Source organism: Lepus europaeus, chromosome 16, assembly GCF_033115175.1.
Source record: "Lepus europaeus isolate LE1 chromosome 16, mLepTim1.pri, whole genome shotgun sequence".
NCBI classification, from domain to species: domain Eukaryota; kingdom Metazoa; phylum Chordata; class Mammalia; order Lagomorpha; family Leporidae; genus Lepus; species Lepus europaeus.
Genome location: NC_084842.1, coordinates 86,883,844 through 86,905,700, shown reverse-complemented (window position 1 = coordinate 86,905,700; position 21,857 = coordinate 86,883,844). Strand labels below are relative to the sequence as shown.

Below are 21,857 nucleotides of genomic sequence, written 5' to 3'. Positions count from 1 at the left end.
CCAAGTGTAGATCAAAAGGAGCTCAGTCCTTGCGGCGCCGGCACACCGGGTTCTAGTCCCGGTCAGGGCGCCGGATTCTATCCCGGTTTCCCCTCTTCCAGGCCAGCTCTCTGCTATGGCCCGGGAGTGCAGTGGAGGATGGCCCAAGTGCTTGGGCCCTGCACCCGCATGGGAGACCAGGAGAAGCACCTGGCTCCTGGCTTCGGATCAGCACGATGTGCCGGCCGCAGTGGCCATTGGAGGGTGAACCAACGGCAAAAGGAAGACCTTTCTCTCTGTCTCTCTCTCTCACTATCCACTCTGCCTGTCAAAATAAATAAATAAATAAATAATTTAAAAAAAAAAAAAAAGGAGCTCAGTGTAGGAGACTTTTCCTGATATTAATAGTGAGCTCTTCGTGTGGATTACATTTCTGAAGTTTGCCCGGGACTTAGGAAGACTACAGCCTTTGAAAATATATTTATTCAGTACTTGGTTTCTCCTTTACCCAGTAAACATTGTATACTTGTTCTGTGCCAGGTGTTGTGAGGATGCAAACAACTGAGATGTATGTGCAGCTCTTTGAAAATACAGGCAAAGGACAACTTAATCTCTGGAGGGGAGACTCAGTGGAAACCTCGGAGAGAAAGCAATGCCCAGACGGGGCCTTGAGTGACGAGGGCCATGCTACCAGGCCTGGGAAGGGGGACCGGTCCCCTTCCTGCAGAGGGAACCGTGTGAGCCAGGGCAGTGGTGCGCACGGCAGGTGGTGGGGAGCGGAGGCAGACTGGGTGAGGAAGGGCCCTTTTCTGGGGGAGACCTGGGTGAGGGCCATGCTGGGCAGTCCAGCCGGCCTGCTGGCGTGAGTAAAGGGTCTGTGTGGACGGCAGTCGTGGTCGTTTGCTTCTAAGCTGTGGATGCTTCTGTGCAGCAGGAGACTTGTAGCCCCCCAGGCCTGCAGAGCCTGGCGTGTTTACTACCTGGCTCGTTAGAGACTTTGCCGGCTTTCGGGTTAGAGCATTGTCAGCAGTGCTGTGGAGCTGGGACTTTTATACTCTGGACTGTGCAGGTGGAGGCGCGAGAGGACCATACTTGCATTTTAAAATAATTGGTAGCAATATTGACGACGGGTTTGGAGTGTAAAAGGAGCTGGCACAGGGCTCCTTAGGAGGCTGCCGTAGTAGAGGTGGGGGCTGAAGAGCTGCTGGCAGTCGGATTAGGAGAGGACGGAGCAAATAGGTGTCCCTGGCCTGCAGTGCTCGGACCGGGAGTGTTCAGATTTCTGAAGTTGGACTGTGAGCTGTACTGGGAATGGGGCTCACATCTAAACACAAAACACACCCTCTACATGTGCCTGAAATAATTTTATATAATATTTTTAGTGTTCCATTTTGACTGCAGCCTATCACAAAGTCAGGTGGGGAACTTTCTGTTTTTGATGTCACGTGGCTGCTCAAAAAGTTTCAGACTTTGGGGCATTTCACATTTTGGACTTTTGGATTAGGGCTGCCCAACTTGTATTTAGTTTTTAGTAGATAGACTCAACAGTGTTAGTAATTAATTAGTGAGATTAGAAAGGGGAAGAGGTAGAATAATTCCTAGCTTTCTAGTTGGAAAATTAAAGGGTAGTTGATCACATACTTTTTTTAGAGTTTCACTTGTGTTTTTTATTATTTGAAGGAGAGAGGGAAGGAGAGAGGGAGAGAAGGAATTTATCTTCCCTTTACTGACTCCCTCCCCAAATGCCCACAGCACCCGGGGCTGGGCCGGTAGCTCCATCAGGGTCTCCTGGGTGTGTGGCAGAGGCCTGAGTACTGATGCCGACACCTGCTGCCGCTTGGGTGCATGTTAGCGTGAAGCCGAATCACAATGGAGCAGGACACGCTCCCAGGCACTCGGATGCAGGACACGGGCGTCCCGAGCTGCAGCTTCACCCTGCTGCGCTGCAGCACCTGCCCATCACCCCTTCTTCTCAGTTCTCAACAGTAGAGAGTAGCTCCAAGGAGCCAGTGGACATGGACGTCCTATTAACATAGCCAGTAGTGGGTTACTCCCTAATGATCCCTAGAAGATTTAGATGAGAGCATGGCTGGGCCTGAGTGGAGTCTTCCACCATTGCCATATTCAGATCTTGGAGAAAGTTGAGAGAGCCCATGCCCGCCCAGTGTTTGGAGTTGAGAGCCGCCTCACTGGGCCAGCCTGATGCTGGTGAGAAGGGCAGCAAGTCAGCCCTGTGCGTGCAGATGGAGGTGGGGCCCTGGGAGGGCCTGTGTGGAGAGGCCAGTTCTCTCCTGTCCTCAGTTGCGAATTCTTAGTTTTGAAAAGAATTTGTCTTGGTGCTGATGATTGAAACACTTGGTGGTTCTCAGGGACAGTCGTTGGTTTCCCCTTCATTTCAAGAAGCATCTAAGTGGATCCGAGAGTTCCTTCTTTACACAGGGTGGGGCTGCGGAAACTGTTCCCGCAGGGTGACCTTCTTAGTGAGTTCTTCCTGTCTAGAGTCTGGCTTCATCCTGGAGGCTCAAGAACCCAATTTGTCAGGACTGGCGGTGTAGTGGGTGCTGGGTTAAGTGGAATGCACCCAGCTGAGTCCCAGCTGCTCTGCTTTTGAAGCAGCTCCCTGCTAATGTGCCTGTGAAAGCAGTGGGAGATGGCTCAGGAATCAGGGGCCCTGCTACCCACACAGGAGACCTGGATGGATTTCCAGACTTCTGGCTGTGGCGTGGTGTGGCTCAGCCCCAGCCTATGTGGCCATTTGGGGAGTGAACCAGTGCCTGTAAGATTTCTCTCTCTCAGTGTCTCTCCCGCTCTTTCTGCAATTCTGTCTTTCAAACAAGTAAGTCTTATAAAACAAAACAAAACTCAGCTTGTCTGCATATTGAGGGTAGACCCATCCATGAGGGCAGACAGTGAGCAAGGTCACATCAGCTGGTGTGCAAGTCAGACACCAGGTTTTTGTTTGTTTGTTTTTGACAGAGTTAGACAGAGAGAGAGAGAATGAGAGAAAGGTCTTCCTTTTTCTGTTGGTTTGCCCCCCAAGTGGCCACTATGGCCGGCGCGCTGCCGCCAGCGCGCTGTAGCCGGCATGCTGTGCTGATCCAAAGCCAGGAGCCAGGTGCTTCTCCTGGTCTCTCATGTGGGTGCAGGGCCCAAGCACTTGGGCCATCCTCTACTGCACTCCCGGGCCACAGCAGAGAGCTGTACTGGAAGAGGAGCAACCAGAACAGAATCCGGTGCCCCAACTGGGACTAGAACCCGGTGTGCCAGCGCTGCAGGCGGAGGATTAGCTTAGTGAGCCGCGGTGCCGGCCCAGGTTGTTAACTAGACATCAGCTGGTGTGTAAGTCAGACACCAGGTTGTTAATGGATGTGAGCTGGTGTGTAAGTCAGACACCAGGTTGTTAATGGATGTGAGCTGGTGTGAAAGACACCAGGTTGTTAATGGACGTGAGCTGGCTTGCAAGTCAGACACCAGGTTGATAATTAAACATCAGCTGGTGTGTAAGTCAGACACCAGGTTGTTAATGGACATCAGCTGGTGTGCAAGTCAGACACCAGGTCGTTAATGGGCGTGAGCTGGTGTGCAAGTCAGACACCAGGTCGTTAATGGACGTGAGCTGGTATGTAAGTCAGACATCAGGTCGTTAATGGGCGTGAGCTGGTGTGTAAGTCAGACACTAGGTTGTTAATGGATGTGAGCTGGTGTGTAAGTCAGACACCAGGTTGATAACCTGGAATATCATAGTATTCAGGAGGATACACTGTTTGGAAAATCAATCATTTTTGAGCGTTTGCTGTAGGTCAGGAACCCTGTTTAGAACTTTATGTACCTGATCTGTAATTTTCCTCCTCTATTTTAATAAGAATATATATTTTAAAAAGATGCCTATATGATTCCTCTGCACAGTAGAATTGTAGAAACACTTCCCTGGGAGACTCATTCCTATTGTATAGAAATCCATATGGGCTCCCTCTGGTGGGTAAAGTGTTGATGAAGCCTGCAAATGTTAGTTATAGCTATGGTATGAAAACCCTTTTATGTGAAAAACATGTTAGGTGTAAAACTTTTTAAAAAAGAGTCATTTTTATTCTTCTGAAAGAAATTGAATAAACCAGAGGAGTCAAGGTGTGATGTGTAACTCAGATATCAAGCAGCATGGTTCAAATTTTAAACTCAGTAGTGCTTTTTTCTCCCTGACTTTCAGATCCTCAAATCGTACATACTAGGGTTGCAGCTTCTCCTTAGCACAGTCTAACACATGCCTGCGTATCGACGTGTTCCTACCATGGCACTACGCTTTTCATTTTACAGCATGGTACACATTTCTGTCCAGTGTGTAGTCTAATCGTAAATACGTCTTTCTAAACACTTTTTTTTTTTTTTAAATTTTTGACAGGCAGAGTGGACAGTAGAGGGAGACAGAAAGGTCTTCCTTTTGCCGTTGGTTCACCCTCCAATGGCCACCGCGGTAGGCGTGCTGTGGCCGGCGCACCGTGCTGTTCCGATGGCAGGAGCCAGGTGCTTATCTTGGTCTCCCATGGGGTGCAGGGCCCAAGCACTTGGGCCATCCTCCACTGCACTCCCTGGCCACAGCAGAGAGCTGGCCTGGAAGAGGGGCAACCGGGACAGGATTGGTGCCCCGACCGGGACTAGAACCCGGTGTGCCGGTGCCGCAAGGCGGAGGATTAGCCTACTGAGCCACGGGGCCGGCTTCTAAACACTTCTGGGCTTTGCCAGTGGTTATTCGATCTTGGCCAGCTCACCTGACCTCCTCTTGTTTGTCTCCTGCGGGGTTTTGACCAGGTCATCCTCAAAGACCTTCCAGTAGCATAGTTCTGTGATTCAGTACTCTCCTGCTGGAAGTCCCAGGATACGTTTTTAAACGTGTTTCGCGATAATTGTCGCTTGCTTTGTGCTTTTGTTCCCCCAAGTTCCTGTATGCTTAGAACTTTTCATCTGGATTTAAAAAAAATGCAGATTTCCCCTGAAGTTGGCATTTAGCGTGTTTTCACAAATGTATGTGATCCAGTAGTGATTATAGACTGTGATGGACCGTTACCAGCAGGTCCCATTTTGGAAGTTGACTGTTCTAAAATTTGATTGTAAGACTAGTAAGTGCTCATTAAACAGAATAAAGAGAAAGCATAGTTCGTATTTAGTCCTGACTGGAAGTAGCCATTGTTCCAGTTTTGAGTACGGACCGTCTGATGCTTTTTTTTCTGTGAAAACAGGAGCAGGATTTTCGTACAATACCTGAGGGTGTCACTGGAGGGCTGGATGGCCTGCGCGCCAATTGCCTCAGAAGCCTGTGTGCTTTTAGCAGGTGTGCGAGCCTCGGTGGCCAGCCTGTATCTAATGACTGTTTAAAAGATAAGGAATGCAGCGAGAAAGACCATTTCCAGCCATAACCTTAAAAACAAATATAAATGACCCCATTGAAGAAAACTGTAGCATTCTGTAGAGCGATACAGAAGACCTAAATAAATGGAAGAGCATGTTGTATACCTGGAGGGGAAGAACAGTGTAATAAAGACATCAGTTACTCCTACATTCGTGCATTTAATGCAACTTCAGTCAAAATTCCACCAGAGCTTTTTGGAGAAGAACCTGAAGATACTTGTACTTTGGAAATTCATCTAGAGAAAAAGATGTCGTAGTTCATTGATTTCTGTAAAGGTGGAAAGGGTGTGTGCGTTAGGGTGGAGGTACTGGCTTTATCAGGTATTAAAATATTTTAAAGCCAAAAAATAATATATGCTTATCTGAATGTTCAGTGAGACCTGTATGTGTGCACACGTGTGTGTAAATTCTATCCATGCTAAAGGAGACGTTGCAAGTCAAGAAGAGAAAGGTTTGTTTAATGTTTTTTTGGGGGATAATTGGTTAGCACTTCAATAAAAGGGTTTTTAAGGTACACATATTAAAGTAAGTTTCTAGGTGGACTGAAGATTTAATTGTAATGGCAAAACTGAAGGAACTGACATGGATGTTGATGGACCTCCTGGAAGTAGGAGGTCTTTCCGGGTTTAAAAGTCAGCAGCAGCAGTCTGATGATGGAGGTGATGGTTTTGGTGATGGAATTATGTCAGCTTTCACAAGTACATGGCCAGAGACACTAGAGTGTTACTTGGTGACAAATGAGATATCAAAGATTGTGTGATGCCACAAGAGGAATTGCTCATATGACCCTGTTATGTTAAAAAAAAAAAAAACCTACCAAGATCAGTTACAATTAGAGCTGTGTATACAGAAGCTCAGGGCGCGGGAATAATGGTGGACGAGAGTGCACCAACGTGGTGGCTCTGGCAGCTTCTGGGTGATGGGACTGTGAGTGATTTGTTTTCTGCTTCTCTCCTCCAGAGTTTCTTTAATGAGCTCACACTACTTTATAAACGAAAACAAAAATCTTGGCAGATGAGTTTTTATTTGCTGTGCTAGGAAATGGGGAATAATTAATAGCTTTTGATTAGAAGAATGTCATGAGTAAGCAGTATCTGATTATATATTAAGTGTGCAACTGTGGGGCCCTTTAGAAGGAAGTCTGTGGTAAAGCCTTTTGGAAAGGGAGTAATTTTCCTGTAACTCAGCTGGATTTTCACTTCAGACTTTCTTAACATACACTAGAAAAATCATCCACAAATGTTGCCTTGATGCCTTAGATGCCTGGTTGTCATTCTAAAAAATAATAAACTGTAATAATAGCTCCCACTTGTTGGGCACTCACTCCACCTGGTGCTGTGCTCAATGCCCGACTGCCCCTGCAAGTTAGGTGCCTTTGTGAAGAAACGGGGGGTCGGGAGATGAAGCCACCTCCCAGATGCTATCCCTGGCTGGGAGGGGAGCGTGAGAGGGGTGTGCACTCCATGTGCGCGCCGCCGGCCGCCTCTGCAGGCTCCTGCAATGCCGGGCGTGCCGGTGGCCAGGGCTGAGCGGAGCCTCGGCTTGGCAGTCCACTGGCCAGATCTCTGGTGATTGGCTCCTTGGTGTGTTGTCCGCCCTCTGCTTGCTGTCTTGAAGGGCGTGTTTTGGTATGTACGTCATGTATTTAAAAGTGCGTGACCAACTTTGGGGGAGATAACTGCCTCCAAACCAAATTTTTCCTTTTGAACAACTACCCAGTAACCACACCTTTCTCGTAGTTGTGTTGAGAAAAGGGTTTAGGGCTTTTGTTTGACAGGCAGAGTTAGTGAGAGAGAGAGACAGAGAGAAAGGTCTTCCTTTACTGTTGGTTCACCCTCCAATGGCTGCTACGGCTGGCACGCTGCAGCCGGAGCGCTGCACTGATCTGAAGCCAGGAGGGGTGCTTCCTCCTGGTCTCCCATGCGGGTGCAGGGCCCAAACACCTGGGCCATCCTCCACTGCACTCCCGGGCCACAGCAGAGAGCTGGACTGGAAGAGGAGCAACCGGGACAGAATCTGGTGCCCCAACTGGGACTAGAACCCAGGGTGCCAGCACCGCTGGCGGAGGATTAGCCTAGTGAGCCGTGGCGCCGGCCTTTTGTTTTTGTTTATAAAATCATGGACAAGGGCCAGCGCCATGGCTCACTTGGCTAATCCTCCGCCTGCGGCGCTGGCATCCCACATGGGTGCCAGGTTCTAGTCCCGATTGCTCCTCTTCCAGTCCAGCTCTCTGCTGTGGCCCAGGAGGGCAGTGGAGGATGGCCCAAGTGCTTGGGCCCTGCACCCACATGGGAGACCAGGAAGAAGCACCTGGCTCCTGGCTTCGGATCGGCGCAGTGCCGGCCATGGTGGCCATTTGGGGAGTGAACCAACAGAAGGAAGACCTTTCTCTCTGTTTCTCTCACTGTCTATAACTCTACCTGTCAAATAAATTTTTAAAAAAACTAAAAAAAAAATCATGGACAAGGAAGGAGACCCAGTAGCAGATTATTGTAGTTCCATTTTTTGTCTTTGAGACACTGGTCTTTCATTGTGTTCCTCCAGCAGTCTCAGGAAGCTGCTGGGGCTGAGAGGCCCTTCTAGAACTGGCTGGTTGAGGCAGAGGGTGAGCTGTCTGGGATGTGGGCTTCCCCCAGGGAGGCCCTACCACTGGGTGAAGCACCTTCCTTCTGCCGGGGCCCATCCATGCTTGCAGAGACACTCGGCTGCGAACGGCAGCTGTTCTAGCAATTGGGGTGCTGTGGCCTCCGTTCTGAAGGCAGCCACTGCTCACTACCTCTTAGGGTTGTTGTGAGGATTGAGTGGGATGCTTTATGTAAAGCTGTTAGCATTATATGAACTACATTATAGATAAGCGTGCAGTCGTAGCTACTGTGTTACGGCCTTTTATTGATTGATTGTCTACCCATGAGAAAGGAAGGCGGTTAGTTTGGTCTTTGGGGATAGAGAGAAAAGTAAGACTTGCCTCTGGCCATTGGTCTGCACTGAAGTTTGGACAGGATTTGACTCCCCAGAGCAGGCAGATTTTCAACCCCGAACTCTTACACTGATGGTGCTGACAGGGCGGGAACTTAACGCAGTTATTGTGTCTGGAGGTGGCGCCTTTGGGAAGTGATTGGATTGGATCAGATTGCTAGGGCGGAGCCATGATGGAGTCATGATGGCTTTCTAAGGAGAGACCACTTGGATGAGCATGCTTTCTGTGAGGGGGGCCGGCGTTATGCTGTAGTGGGCAAAGCTGCCTCCTAGATGCCGGCATCCCGTATGAGCACCAGTTCAAGTCCCGGCTGCTTCACTTCTGATCCAGCTGGGGAAGCAGCAGAAGATGGCCCAAGTGCTTGGGCCCCTGCGTCCATGTGGGAGACACGGAAAAAGCTCCTGCTTCCTGGCCTGCGGCCATCTGGGGAGTAAGCCAGCAGATGGAAGACCTCTCTGTCTCTCCCGCCCCCCAACTTTGCCTTTCAAATAAATAAATCCTTAAAAAACCGAGGATGGAGCAGTTACTTCTAGGTGAGATTGAAGGGAGACTGCATGGAAGAGGTGACATTTCAGTAGGCCTCTAAAGACCTCTATGTTTTCCACATGTGAAAATAAAGAGAGGCAGGTTGAGAACATATGTTTTGGAAGGTCTATGAGTGGGGGAGCTCGGGATGGTAGAATCCCCCGAGAAAAGCTCAGTTTTGGGGCTGGCATTGTGGTGCAGTGTGATGTACCAATTCCAGTCCTGGCTGCTCCGCTTCTGAACCAGCTCCCTGTTAATGGCCCTGGGAAAGCAGCAGAAGGTGGCTGGAGAGCTCGGGGCCCCGCTCCTACATGGGAGACCCGGTTGGAGTTCTAGGCTCCTGGTTTTCACCTGGCCCAGCCCTGGCCGCTGCAGCCATTTTGAGGAGTGAACCAGCGATGGAGAATCTTGCGCTGTCTGTCTCTGTCTCTTCCTCACTATGTCCCTGTAACTCTGTCTTTCAAATACATAAATAAGTCCTAAAAGAGCTCCGTTTAACCAGTAGGAAACTAGAAGTCTGTGTACCCCTTGACTTCCTGTTTTATTCTCTGTCTTTTCCACTCTGTTCTTGCCTCAGGAGGCTGATCTGCATGGATTTCATCACAGGGTTTCCTTGTCTGCTGGCTTTGGATCGGGTCAGGGATGGGACGCTGCAGCAGGAGGTTGGTGGGCTGGACGAGAGAAGTTGGTTTGGGAGCTCTGCACCCACAGCCTGTGGCTCACGTCAACCGCCCTGGGTAGTCACGCTTACTGTGAGTGAGAACCAGGTTAGTCGGTGACCCTGAAAGAGAGTGACAAAGTGAACTCTCTTCAAGGCTAGAACTTCGGGCAATTCATCTCTGTCTGTCTGTTTAAGGTGATTTTTATGTGAGGTATATTTCTTTCTGTCTCTCCTAGCTGAACATCGCAGTGGGAAAAGTCAAGTATTTTAGGCTCAAACAGACTTTCCCGCAGCGATGTGGCAGTTTGTACTTTTCTCCCAAATGTGTCCTGAAGGGTTGAAGAAGGTGGATGGTTCTGTGGCGTGCGGACTGTGGATCTGAGCTGAAGTGGAGTCTGCAACCCATTATCAGATCTGAATCAAGCCGCTGTGTCCTTCCCCAGTTCTGTTTCAGTGGAAATGAGTGTTTTTATTCTGTCATTGAACAGTTTACATACCTAATATTAAAAGGGAATTATATAATGAATACTTGATGTGAAGGAGACTAGTTAAATACTTCAACTCCAAGGGATTTCATTAAAGTAATAAGGAAATTACATTTAATTTCAAATGGTAGAAAGATTTTTAATGTTATTGCTATTAAGCATTTATTACACACACTCAACTCGTTTTTGCCCGTGAATTCCCAAAGCACAATTCATCTTTATACAGGTGGAAAGAAAATGTTCTTGCAAAATGCACAGTTTGATGTCGTCTTACTGTGGAGAGAAGCATACGTTTCCAAAGAATAGAATGTGATGGTTGATTGGAAACTTTTGGAGTTGCAGGCTTTTAGCTGTACCTCTTGAAATAAGAAAATATATATAAATGGGTCCCCAGATGAAGGTGTGGTGGGGGACTTTATAACCCTAATTGACTCCAGACACAGAGGCAGAGATTTGTAAGCAAGCAGTGACAAGAGGAAGTTGAATCAAAATTAAATTAAGGGAAGGAAGAGGAGAAAAGAGATACCGAGGAGAGGTGATGGGTTTTGTGAAGGCTTCTACGTAGCTGTCTGGGGACTGGAGATCTGTGAATGTAGCTCAGTTGTGTCAAAAGATGAAATCTGGAAGCACTTCAGTCCTAAAAGACCTGACTTCTCTCTCTTTTAGAAGTGTTTGAAGATCTCCATTGCTGGGGACAGTTCGGCCCGTACCGGCATGTTTGCGTCTAGGTTTTTCCGTTGACCCAGCTGGCAGTAAGGTCAGTGTCCTGGGAGGCGTGAGTCGGTATTTAGGAGAATTGGCTTTCCTGTTTACATCTTGACATTTTGCTGGTGCAGCCCCGGGAACCTACTCCGCCCATCAGTCTCCCTGTCCTTGGCTCCCCGGTCCAGTTAATCCTCAGGCCACTCTCCTCCCGCAGTTCGGCACATATCTGTAAATGAATTCGGCGACAGAGCCTGTGTTTCTTGTCTGTCTTGTTCATTCCACTGCCACCTTGTGAGTGTAGCCCCTCAGCGGCTCGAGAAGGCCTCTCCCCAGCCAAGCTGCTGGGCAGACCGCGCGGCTTTCGTCTCGGTGCCCAGGTTCATCCCACACGCCGACTGCCCAGTTGTTAGCCTGGCGCTTAGCGGTCTTCGCAAGCCAGCCTCCCCGCTTCCCCGGATCACCCTGCAGCTCTCCCTCACTGCTGGCGCAGTGCCCTCGACTTTTTGCCCACTTGGTTGGCTCTGCTGTCTCCCTGGACTGCTCACTCTTCTTATCGTTAAAGGTGGATCTGGCTTCTCCTGGTCTCCTCCTTCTGAGTTCCAACCCTTCCCTGCCTGCGTTACTTACTAAGCGAGGAACTCTGCGTGGCCGGGACATCTGTTGCTTATTGTTTTGTGTTGTTACTTAGTGATCACAGTGTCAGTTACTGTTCCGGTTTTCCGGAGACTGTTGTGTTGTCTCCCCAGACAGTATGGTTGGCCTGGGGCCTGGCGGCTGGAAGAGGGGAGGGAAGCCTGCCTGGCGGCTTACTCTGCACAGGGTCTCGGAACGCTGTGCCGCCTTTACACAGGACGGACACTGTGTCTTATTCATCGTTGTAGCCCTGTGCTGGCCCAGAGTAGGGGGTTCCATTTGTGCTATTTGAATAAATGAACAGAAGGCACTCCTCAAATATTTAGTTAGCAGTTTGACCCAAAACTAAAAGAATCAACTTAGGTGATTTTCCATCTTCTAAAAGCCATAAAAATCTAGTTTTCCATTTTGCCTTTTTCATCATTAACAGTTCTCCCCCAAGCACTTCTTTTGACTGCCTTTAGCGTCAGACTGAAATTTAAATCAGTTTCCTCTAATTCTCTTCCCTGTGAAATTGGAGCACAGCTGTTTAGTCACCTCCTTATAAATCACCCTTCCACAGTTAAATGCCTCTAGGACTTGCTCTCTCCAGGGTAAATTGTATTCAGAGTTTTTTCTTTTTCTCATAAAGGCCTTATTAAAAAGTAACCTTCACTATTTTTTTATTTCTTTTTCTAACTCTTTATAAAACTTTATTCTTTTCATAAATGTGCCACAGGATACCTCTATAAGGGACTGATTGATGCTGTCTAAAAGGCTTTCTTTCCATGCCTTGAATCTCATTCTTGTATTAGAGTTTTGGAGTATCTCGGTAGCTTTTTTTTTTTTCTAACTTCATATCCTATCAGATCTAACTTGCAGTCCACCCTCACCCTCTCCCTGTTTGTTTTTCTCTGCATATCTTCAAATGTGTAGCTGCCTTTCTTCCACAAACACTAACTGGCTTTATCAGAAGTCTTAGAGTGACAAGTTACAGAGAGCCCAATGCAAATTAGCTTAAATGATCAAAGGCATTTATTGATTTATATCCCTGAAAAATCTAGTGGTCAGATTTGGCCTCTGGTGTGGCTAGACTCTGCACACGAAACAATGCCCCCCAGACCTGTTTTTCTGGCTTGCTCTGCTCTGCCTTTCACCGTGCTGGCGTCTCCTGTATGGCAGTCCAGGTCCCGGCTTTGTGCTGCCTGAAGAGCGGCAGCATGCACAGGCCTCACGTTCCCATACCACCCGCCCAGAGGAAGCGGGAGGCTCTTTCCTGCCAGTCCCCACCGAAGTCTTGGGGTGCAGCCTCTCACTGGCTCAGAGTGAGTCATTGCCGGCCTTAAATGCAGCCCTGTTTCCAGAGGGAACGGATCGAGCACTTCCCTGGCTTGCTCCTCTTGGGACCCAGCTCTGCAGCTGGACCAGTGTGTCCCTTCTTTTTTTTTTTTTTTTTTGGCCAGGCAGAGTTAGACAGTGAGAAAGAGAAACAGAGTTATAGTGAGAGAGAGACAGAGAGAAAGGTCTTCCTTCCGTTGGTTCACTCCCCTAATGGCCGCTATGGGGCCATCCTCTGCTGCCTTCCCAGCCACAGCAGAGAGCTGGACTGGAAGAGGAGCAACTGGGACTAGAACCCGGCGCCCCAACCGGCACTAGAACCTGGGGTGCCGGCGCCGCAGGCAGAGGATTAGCCAAGTGAGCCACGGCTGGCCCAGTGTGTCCCTTCTACCCAGCACACACAGCTGAGGACTGCAAGGGCGGCTTCCAAAGGAAAGTTGGTGAGCTCTTCCCGCAAGGATGGGAGCAGTACATGTGGCCAACAAGAGATGAATACTGTGCCCGAAATGGTGCCTCTTCTCTGCTTTAGAGAGGTTGTAATACTTCTCGGAGCGAGGGTGTCTCAGATGGACCTCGTTCAGCTCCCTATTAGTGGAGCACCCACTGTATGCTGGGTGTTGGTGTAGACGTGAACGAGGCAGTCTGATTGTAGGCTCCCAGCCTAGTGGAAAGACCGTGCTGTGGTAAGCACTGTTATCCAGTACCCCTGGGCAGAAATGGAGAACTCAGTGGGAGGCCCGAGAGGGGAGGCTGCTCAGCAGAGGTGAATAGATATGATTTTTAAGATTTATTGTATTAATTTGAAAGATGTTGTGACAGAGAGGGAGACACAGAAAGAGAGAAAGATCTTCTGCTGGCTCACTCCCCAGATGGCTGCCAAAGCCAGGAGCCTGGAGCTCCCTCTGGATCTCCTGCATGGGTGGCACGTCCCCAAGTCCTTGGGCCGTTCTCCGCTGCTTTCCCAGGCACATTAGCAGGAAGCTGGGTGGGAGGCAGAGCAGCCAGCGCTCCAGTATGAGGTGCTCACCTGCAGTGCTTAACCTGCTGCACCATAACGCCGACCCCGAGAGTGAATTTTGATCTGAGCCTTGAAGGGTACAAAATAAATTCCCTGGGAAGAAAAGTGATGGCATTATCCCGAGAGCCATGGGGAGACAGGAAGCGTTTTCACCAGGTGGTTGTTATGAGCATGTGTGCCACTTTGGCCGGACCCTTCTGCTGGCTGGCAGCGCATTCAGGGGAGGTGGGAAGGCCCGGCAGTAGGAGGGGAGATCAGTTCACGTGGAAGTAGTCAAGGCAGTCAAGGCGTGGGGGGGGGGGGGGTGCACAGGAATTGGGACTTGTTGGGCATGGGGGTGAAAACCAGTGACCAGGTAGGTGGTTAAGTTTGGTAGTTACTTGAAGTGCCCTGGACACTCTAGGGACACACATTTATCAGGCAATGGTAAAGACAGAAGTGAACCACAGGAAAGGTTTGTAAGCCAGGGATGCTGACCAGGGAGGCATCAGAGGGGTGGACCCTTAAGGAAGGCGTGAGGTTGCCCACAGGGAGTTTGAACTGAGGAGGAAGGAGGGCCTCAGTAGTGAAGAGGGCAGCGGAGAAGGAGCCAGAGATGATTCTGGAGAAGTTGGGCCTGTGGGACCCTCTAAATAACAAACGTATCGTTACCTCGGCAGAGGTAAGGGCAGGGGTGGGCACTGTGGCTGCTTGGGACACCCACATCCTGTGTCAGAGTTGAGTCCTGCCTCCGCTCCTGGTACAGCTTCCTGTAAATGTGCCTAGGGACAGTAGATGGTGGCGCAAACAACTGAGTCCCTGCTACTCATGGGGGAGACCCCGATGGAGTCCCAGGCTCCTAGTTTCAGGTTGGCCCAGCCTCAGCTGTTGTGGGCATTTGAGGAGTGAACCAGAGGATGGAAGATCTCTGTTCTCTCCCTGCCACTTGGTTATTTTAAATACATTAAAAAATGAACAAATGTTGTAACAATGGGTAGGGTCACCTGGTGAACTGGATTCTGCTGCCTGTAGTGGGTGATCTGTGGGCAAGGTACTTAGCCTCATTCCTCGCCTGTGTAAAGGAGAGACCGTACTTTGTAATGTTAGAGAAAAGTGCCTGACACGTGAACACGGAAGCCAGTGAAGACGTGCTTGCCCGGCTTACGTGAGTTTGTCTCTCTGCTCGTATACCTACCAGCCAGTTCATGTGATCATTTTCCAGATCATTGGATTTCTTCCTACTGTCTATTAATTTTATGTATGACTTTGATACAGTTTGCTTTGTTCCACATTTTACATATTTAGAAATTGTTCCTATTACTTTATAGCATACAACTTTCCTTTTCTTTCTTTTTCTTGTTTTGTTTTTAAATTTCCTTCCCCAGAATCATTCCCTGAGCTCTGGAATGCTTTGTGTTCTGTGCTCCCCGCACTTTGGTCAGTTTCTGGCATGTTACTTCCAATCAAGCTACTTTTCTCCTCAGTCTGTAGGAGTTGGCAGTGCCTTCAACGCCCTCTCCCTTATGGTTAGGAATACGAACTTGCTTGTGTTTTCTCCTTCCTCTTCCATTTTCCCAAGTAAATGTCTTGAACCACTGATTAGATCTGTGCGCCCACAATAACATAAGCAGGCACGAAGCTTAAATCTGATTTAGAGGAGAGTGTTTAGAGTCTGTTACTCCATTCTGTTCGTTTGAGAGCCCAGATTAAAATAGAACAGTGTTCAGAGCGTGAGTGTGTTGCTGAGTCTAACACTCAGTGAACCACTGTGTGTGTTCATTTCTAAATAACTAGATGGGTCACTTTTTTATTTATTATGAACACAAACACTGGTGCTAACAAGTGACATGTGAAGAGAAAGCGAGCAATAGTGATGAAAACCATTTAATGATTAGTGAGGAAACAAATATTGTTTAATGAAAATAAAACCATGTCTAAAGGGCCTAATGCTGACTTTTGGAAATATAACCATGTTGCGGTCTTTTGTGTACCCTCTGTCCTGTACAGTAGATATTGTTTAAAATTGCTTGGGAACTGGAGCTTGCAATTGTGAGCCTGGAATGTCCTGCAGATAATTAAGTTGTGGTCAGGCTTTGGAAAAATAAAAAGTTCTCGAACTATGATTTTATAAACATGCTACAATAACATTTCTTTATATTTAACAGTTTCTTATAGAAAGTTGATACTCTCATGAGGCATTGATTAAAGGTAAAACATCAAGAAAGAAAAAATATTAAATTAAAACTTCACTTAGGATGTTGACAGTTGGCTTGTAATATTAAACAGATGTGTATGTTCCTGGGGATAGTCTCCTTTCTGAACTGAATTGCTAAGTTGTACTTTTTTTTAATGACAACTACAAATTTTTGATCAGTTAATAATTTTAAATGCCCTTCCTACAGTCTTCTGTGTCCCAGCTTCGTCTGTAGTTTGAGCCCTCTCGGTGAGGGAGTGATTGGTGGAACCTCTGCTGCCTCTTCTAGAGTCTTCCATTTTCTTTCTTCTTTCTTCCCCCACCCCTAGAGCTTAACTGGGCTCTTCTGGTTTCATGATGCATTCTTGGAGATGGATTCCTTGAAATAATTTTAGGATCACTGGTGGAACTCTACCCTCGCAGTGTACTTCTATACAGCTTCAGTTTGGCATTTGAATGCACCAGTTGTCCCAATTGTGGCATTGTGTTTGTGTGGTCAATTGTAAAGGCTTCATAACCGGTCTGCAGAACCAGCCATGCAGATCGGCCTGTACCCCACGCCGCGGGGGGCCTGGATGGGAACCTAGCGGAGGAGTGATGAGATTCAGTAGATTCTGTTTGCACACAGGGGTTTTGCCGTGGATGGACCTTTGTATTCTGGCGGGCAGATTGCATGGTGTAGAAAAGGCAGTGGATGGCTGGGGTGGCGAGGCAGAAGTGGAGTGGACTGGTGGGTGGCTTTGGTGAACTGGAGGAGTCCGGTCTAACTTTGCAGGATGAGATGAAAATATTTTGCATCTTCAAGGACTCCTCAAATGTTCGAGTATTTACAAGACCAAATAAATTGTTCATTGTTATGTTTGAGCCTACTAAAGTTTTTAAATTTAAAGATCCTTTTAATGTCAGGCCTTTGACGTTTGAATTCTTATGTTTTGTGAAGACACATTCCACAAGGCAGAAATCTTTGATTAACCTGGAAAAGCAATTTTGTTACTTTGGATGTATTTATTTATCTTGGAACTGTGTATTGTTTGCACAGTCTTCTTTTTGGAATCAATGTTTTTTCTTTGCAGATTCTATTTGGGAAACTCTGATTTGGGCCCTTAAGTATATAAAGTCGTTTTCCATCAACACAAGCAAAGGTCTGCTAGAGTGTCTGAACAAAAATAACAACATATTGTGTCATACAAAACTTTCACCTCAGGAATAATGAATTCCTTTTTAATGTCCCACGACTTGAATGTGGCTATTTGTTCTATTTGCCTAACAGTATGAATTGTTTTTCAGATGTCCTGTTTCCTACAGTCTAATATAGAAGCAAAAATACTTGAAGTACATGTTTTTAATGAAAGGATTTGATGAGTATACGTTTCACTTCAACGTTTATCGTCTAGCACATTGTTTTAGAATTATTTTTATTTCAAATTTGTTTGTGTCTGTGTGTGTGGAAGGAAGGAGAGCCAGTTTTTGTGTCTGATGTCTTAGCAGATTTAACCAAATCACTGCCTTATCCTCTTGGAAATTTTAAATGCTAATTAACAGTATCCTGTTGGAAAAATTTGGGAACGTGGAGCTAATGTGTAAAAATGCTCTATCAGTTCCGTATAATTTGTTACTTTAGAAAGTGTCATTCATTTTCATGTAAGAATCTGAAAAGCAGTAAAAATGCATGTGTTAAGGTTTATATCAGCTTGTTTTGAGGCCTCGTACCATTTCATTCCAATTCTCCTCCGATGTTTTACTATGAAGGAGTACTGCAAATATTGTGAATAGTCCTCTCTAACCAGAAGTAGTAATCATTAACAGGTTTAAGTAGAAAATGCTGTTTTGTCTGAGCGTTGTTACTGCATCCTAAGATAACCCTCTGTGAGTGATGTTCTTTTATAGCTAGTTTGGCTTGGCTCACAGTCTTGATTTCAGTATTATGCTTGACTTAGCAGTGAGCTGTTATGATCAGCTACAGGGAATCATGTTAGTAGGCTGTATTTTCTGTACCAGCGCGGCATGGCAGTTTCTTCCACTGGCAAGTTAGAGAAGCATGGTTTTAGTGTTTCTTTCTTTTTTTCATTTTAACAGTCCTAGGGAAGGGGAGTGGGACATGTTTCAGAGTAGGTGATGATTAAACGTTTACACATTTTGAGCCGTGGACTTCTGTCTTTCTAAAATCTCACGTGATCTTCCCTTCTTCTCCAGGCCGTGTTCCGATCTTCTGAGCTGAATTAGGTTCTGGGAGGAAGGGAAGACGCCGCTGATTTTTGCAGAATGTTCTGTTAACTCTTCAGGTACTGATTTGAGAGTTGAAGTCACTGATTGGTCCCTAGTGGTCTAAAATGAGAAATGCATCTTCCATGAAGCTTCCCATGTGATTACAAACAAGAATGTGAAGAACTGAAAGTAGACCGACTGGCTTATCTGCCGTCAGCTTGGAGCTACAGTTGAAGTTACTTATTTTTTTAATCTCTTATTGAACTACATATAAAACTGTGGTACTAGATTAGCACCTGTATTTCAAGCCACTTGGGAAACGGGGTGAAGCTCTGTAAATGCTCGTGTGCTGACTAGATTGAGAGAACTGTGAGGACTTCTCTTCGTCATCTTTTTGTTAGCTTTATCATGCTTAATTTTCATGAAAACAGTGTGTTTGTTACTGTGGTCACACCGTGATTTAGCATTGGCTTATGTATGATATTTTATTGTCCCTGTCCTGGAAAATTATAGCAGTTTTTATGAGGAGTGGTTTGTGGGTTCACACAACCCACTCGGAGTGCCATTTACTATAATTCTCTTCTAAAAGGACCATAAAACATCATGTAAATTGTTTAAAAAGGGAAAGGCCCTTTTTGAGAAAGGCTAAGAAGAAATCTGTCCAGGCTTCCTTTTGTTTTGGGCAGCCAGTTTCCTGACTTGAAGCTCACAGTAAATTTAGAGCATTCGTGTTAGAAGGTAGAGCACCCGTGTGTGTGAGATGAACATGAGCTCGCGCCAGGCTGATACTGGGTGTTGTCGCAGAATACTAAATATCAGGTGTGTTTTATTATAACCTTATAAGAAGAGTTTTTTGTGACTTTGGAAATGAAATTAAGACAGGAAAGGAGAGAAGGGGGTGTGCGGAAAGAAGCCAGGACCTACACTACATGTGTCTTGTGTTCTCCTGTGTGGGTGCTGTGTGTTTATAACTCACCTTGAGGCACGGTTTTTACTAACTGGTCTTGTAAAAGTCAAATTTCAAGTCACCCGGAGATTCACCTAAAGAAAGCCCCCTTCCCTGGCGGTTTGAGCATGTCAGTTGCTTGTTGCACCTAGTCTCCATGCGGCCTTGCACAGTTACAAGGCCAAAGTTCTGTCCTGGCTTTCTCCACAAATGCCTTGTTCTGATACCATCTTGGCTTTGTGCATGAGCCCATGGAGAGCAAGGGCGGAAACTGCTAGTAATTCTCTGCAGCGTTCAGGTGCTGCTCTGTGCTTTCGCCACCCCTGCAGGTATCCCCTGCGTGTAGAAGACATTATAAGAAAATCTGTGTGTGTGTGAATGTAAGATCTAGCGTATTTTGCTCAAAGATGTAACACATTTGTATCCCCTGCGTGTAGAAGACATTATAAGAAAATCTGTGTGTGTGTGAATGTAAGATCTAGCGTATTTTGCTCAAAGATGTAACACATTTATAATAGATTTCACTTTAAAAGCCACGTAGTACATTTGAGATCATCATATTTGCATCACTTTATAGGAACATATGAATGGAATGGTAGCTGGAGCATTCATGTAAATAGTCTTGTTAACATGGATGCAAAATGTTCTCCACTATTCAGTGTTTTTAAACAGCCAGGATTATTTGTGTAGTTTAAAGACTTCGTTTCCTCACAAGAGGAGGTGGTAAGTAGATCACATGTGTGCGTTGTGTGAAGAATGTAAGCTGCTACTTTTTCGTGAGTGTGGCTGTGAATCTTGTTTCAGTGTAAATACTTTCTATGTGCATGCATGATTTTGTAAATAATAGTAACTTGGGCTTTATTGTATGACCAAATCCTGCTTTTCCACACGACTCCAGCTTCCTAAAATGTGAAGAAGTTTTGGAATTATTCGTGTTCTGCACTGTCTCTGTATCTGTATTTCTCTGGTGTCGGGTGTTTCTATTCTGTCCTGTATCACAGGGTAGTTAACCGGTGAGTTTGGCAGTAGAAGAAGTGAAGCTGTAACTGGAAGGGGGATTGAAGCACCATAGGCACCGGCACAGTGGCCGTGTGGGTGGAAGGAGATGAGGAGCCGGCCGACAGCCCGTGGGGTCGGCACCCGGCCGCCCTGGAGATTGTGCCCTGCTGCTCCCAAGCTTGATCCCCGCCCTTGGGAGCTTCTTCCGCCTAGCCGTTAGCCCGAGAACCCATTTTTCTGTTAAGTTGATCAAGCAAAGAACTTTTTGTGGCATTTTAACTGATGTTGTTGAGCATACCACAGATTTTCATGATTTAAGAAGTTTGTGTACTGACTGCATTGTTTTAATATGAGCCGCTTGGAAATGGGATGGGCAGTGCTACGCGGCCGGGGAGCAGACCCTGGATTCCCCGAGCTCGGCATTTTCCACTGTGAATCTATAATACGTTGCTATCTAATGACATCACGATTATTGAAGGCGATAGAGGATGGTATGTTTATGGCTTTTCTTTTTTTAGATTAGGAAATAGTTTTACTTTTCTGTTTTAGTATAGACAAAATGCTTCCTAGTCATTTAGGGTTATTTAAAAATGCATAGGGTTTTAGTCAAGAATGTATATTTTCAATTGTTTAGTTGCAAGACAGCTAAGTTTCTTTGGCTTACGCCTCACATCCAGAATGTTGATGTTTCTGTTTTTGTTTTTCACTTGTGTCAGAAAATATTTTTCGTGTACTTTGGATGACACTAAGTCATTTATTATTCAATAGCTAACTTTTTTTCTTACATGAAAATCTTTGTCAGTATGACCAATTCCTGTCGGAAAAGAGGCACGATTTTTCAATTTTTTCCCTGAAAACTGCAACTTCAGAAAGTATGTAAGAGATGTAGCAATTAACCTACATGCACACTTATAATACTAGAAAATGGGCAGCTAGTTACATTCAAAGACAGGGTCTGATAGGCCCAAATTGCTTAAAACATCACAGTTATTGAAGATATACCCCGGGGAATTTGAGAAACCATTTAACAGATGAAAGTACATTTTGAGAAGTCTGACCTTACAGGCAATCATAAAATGAATCAAAACAGTGCTTTTTTCCCCCTGAAATGTACAGAGCCCATCTGTGTCTAATCCAGTAATTATAGACTGTGTTCAATTACCTTTTCAAACTTGGAGCAGACTGGAGACTAGGCAGTGAACAAACATAGGGTTTTGTCTAGACCTCAATTGACCACAGTCTAAAACTTGAATTTATATCTAATTTTATTTTTTTGTTTGGTTTGATAGTTCTTAAAGGATTCGTTTTTGCTACTTGGTGTTTCACCTTCTTAGATTTGAGATACTGCCTTTTCTTGTGATGAGTGCTTTTACGTCAGCTTTAGCTTACGCTGTAATCAGAGTTTGTTTTCTGAATACTTACTTTTATCTGCAAATCATTAATTTGCACTGGAAAGAAGTCTGCATAGGGTAGTAGAGGGGGTTTTACCAGTGAGTAATATTTTTTTCAAAGTGGTCTTTAAAATATTGCTGCTGACTGTAACTCTTTTTTTGTGTGCCAGGAAAAAAAATTATTTTCCTTTTAAACTTAGAAAACTATAGTTTCAGTAATTTTCAGTTGCTTTGTCCAGTTAATAAGATATTTTTAGAAAATATGTATAGTCTGCTAAAACAAATCTCTATCAAATATGCCTTGCAGTTTTTTGTCTTTACACATTTTTATTTAATTTGCTAGTCAGACTGGTATCTATTATAAGACACTGTGTAGTGTTCAAAACCCATTTCAGGCCTTTTCTCTTAATAAAGTCATTTTTTGATGATTGATGAATCTTTGA

General features: G+C 46.0%; 1 protein-coding gene across 2 annotated transcripts in view; it reads left to right on the top strand.

Moving 5' to 3' along the window:
- Positions 1-21,857, top strand: part of STX18 (syntaxin 18) — a 117,891-nt gene that overhangs the window by 5,005 nt on the left and 91,029 nt on the right. The window contains exon 1 of one of the 2 annotated variants that reach the window (XM_062213649.1): positions 18,067-18,155. The exons of the other annotated variant lie outside the window; for it this stretch is intronic. The gene's annotated coding sequence lies outside the window, so the exon portion shown is untranslated. Of the gene's footprint in view, positions 1-18,066; positions 18,156-21,857 lie in introns of those variants that run through there. 2 annotated transcript variants of the gene reach the window in all.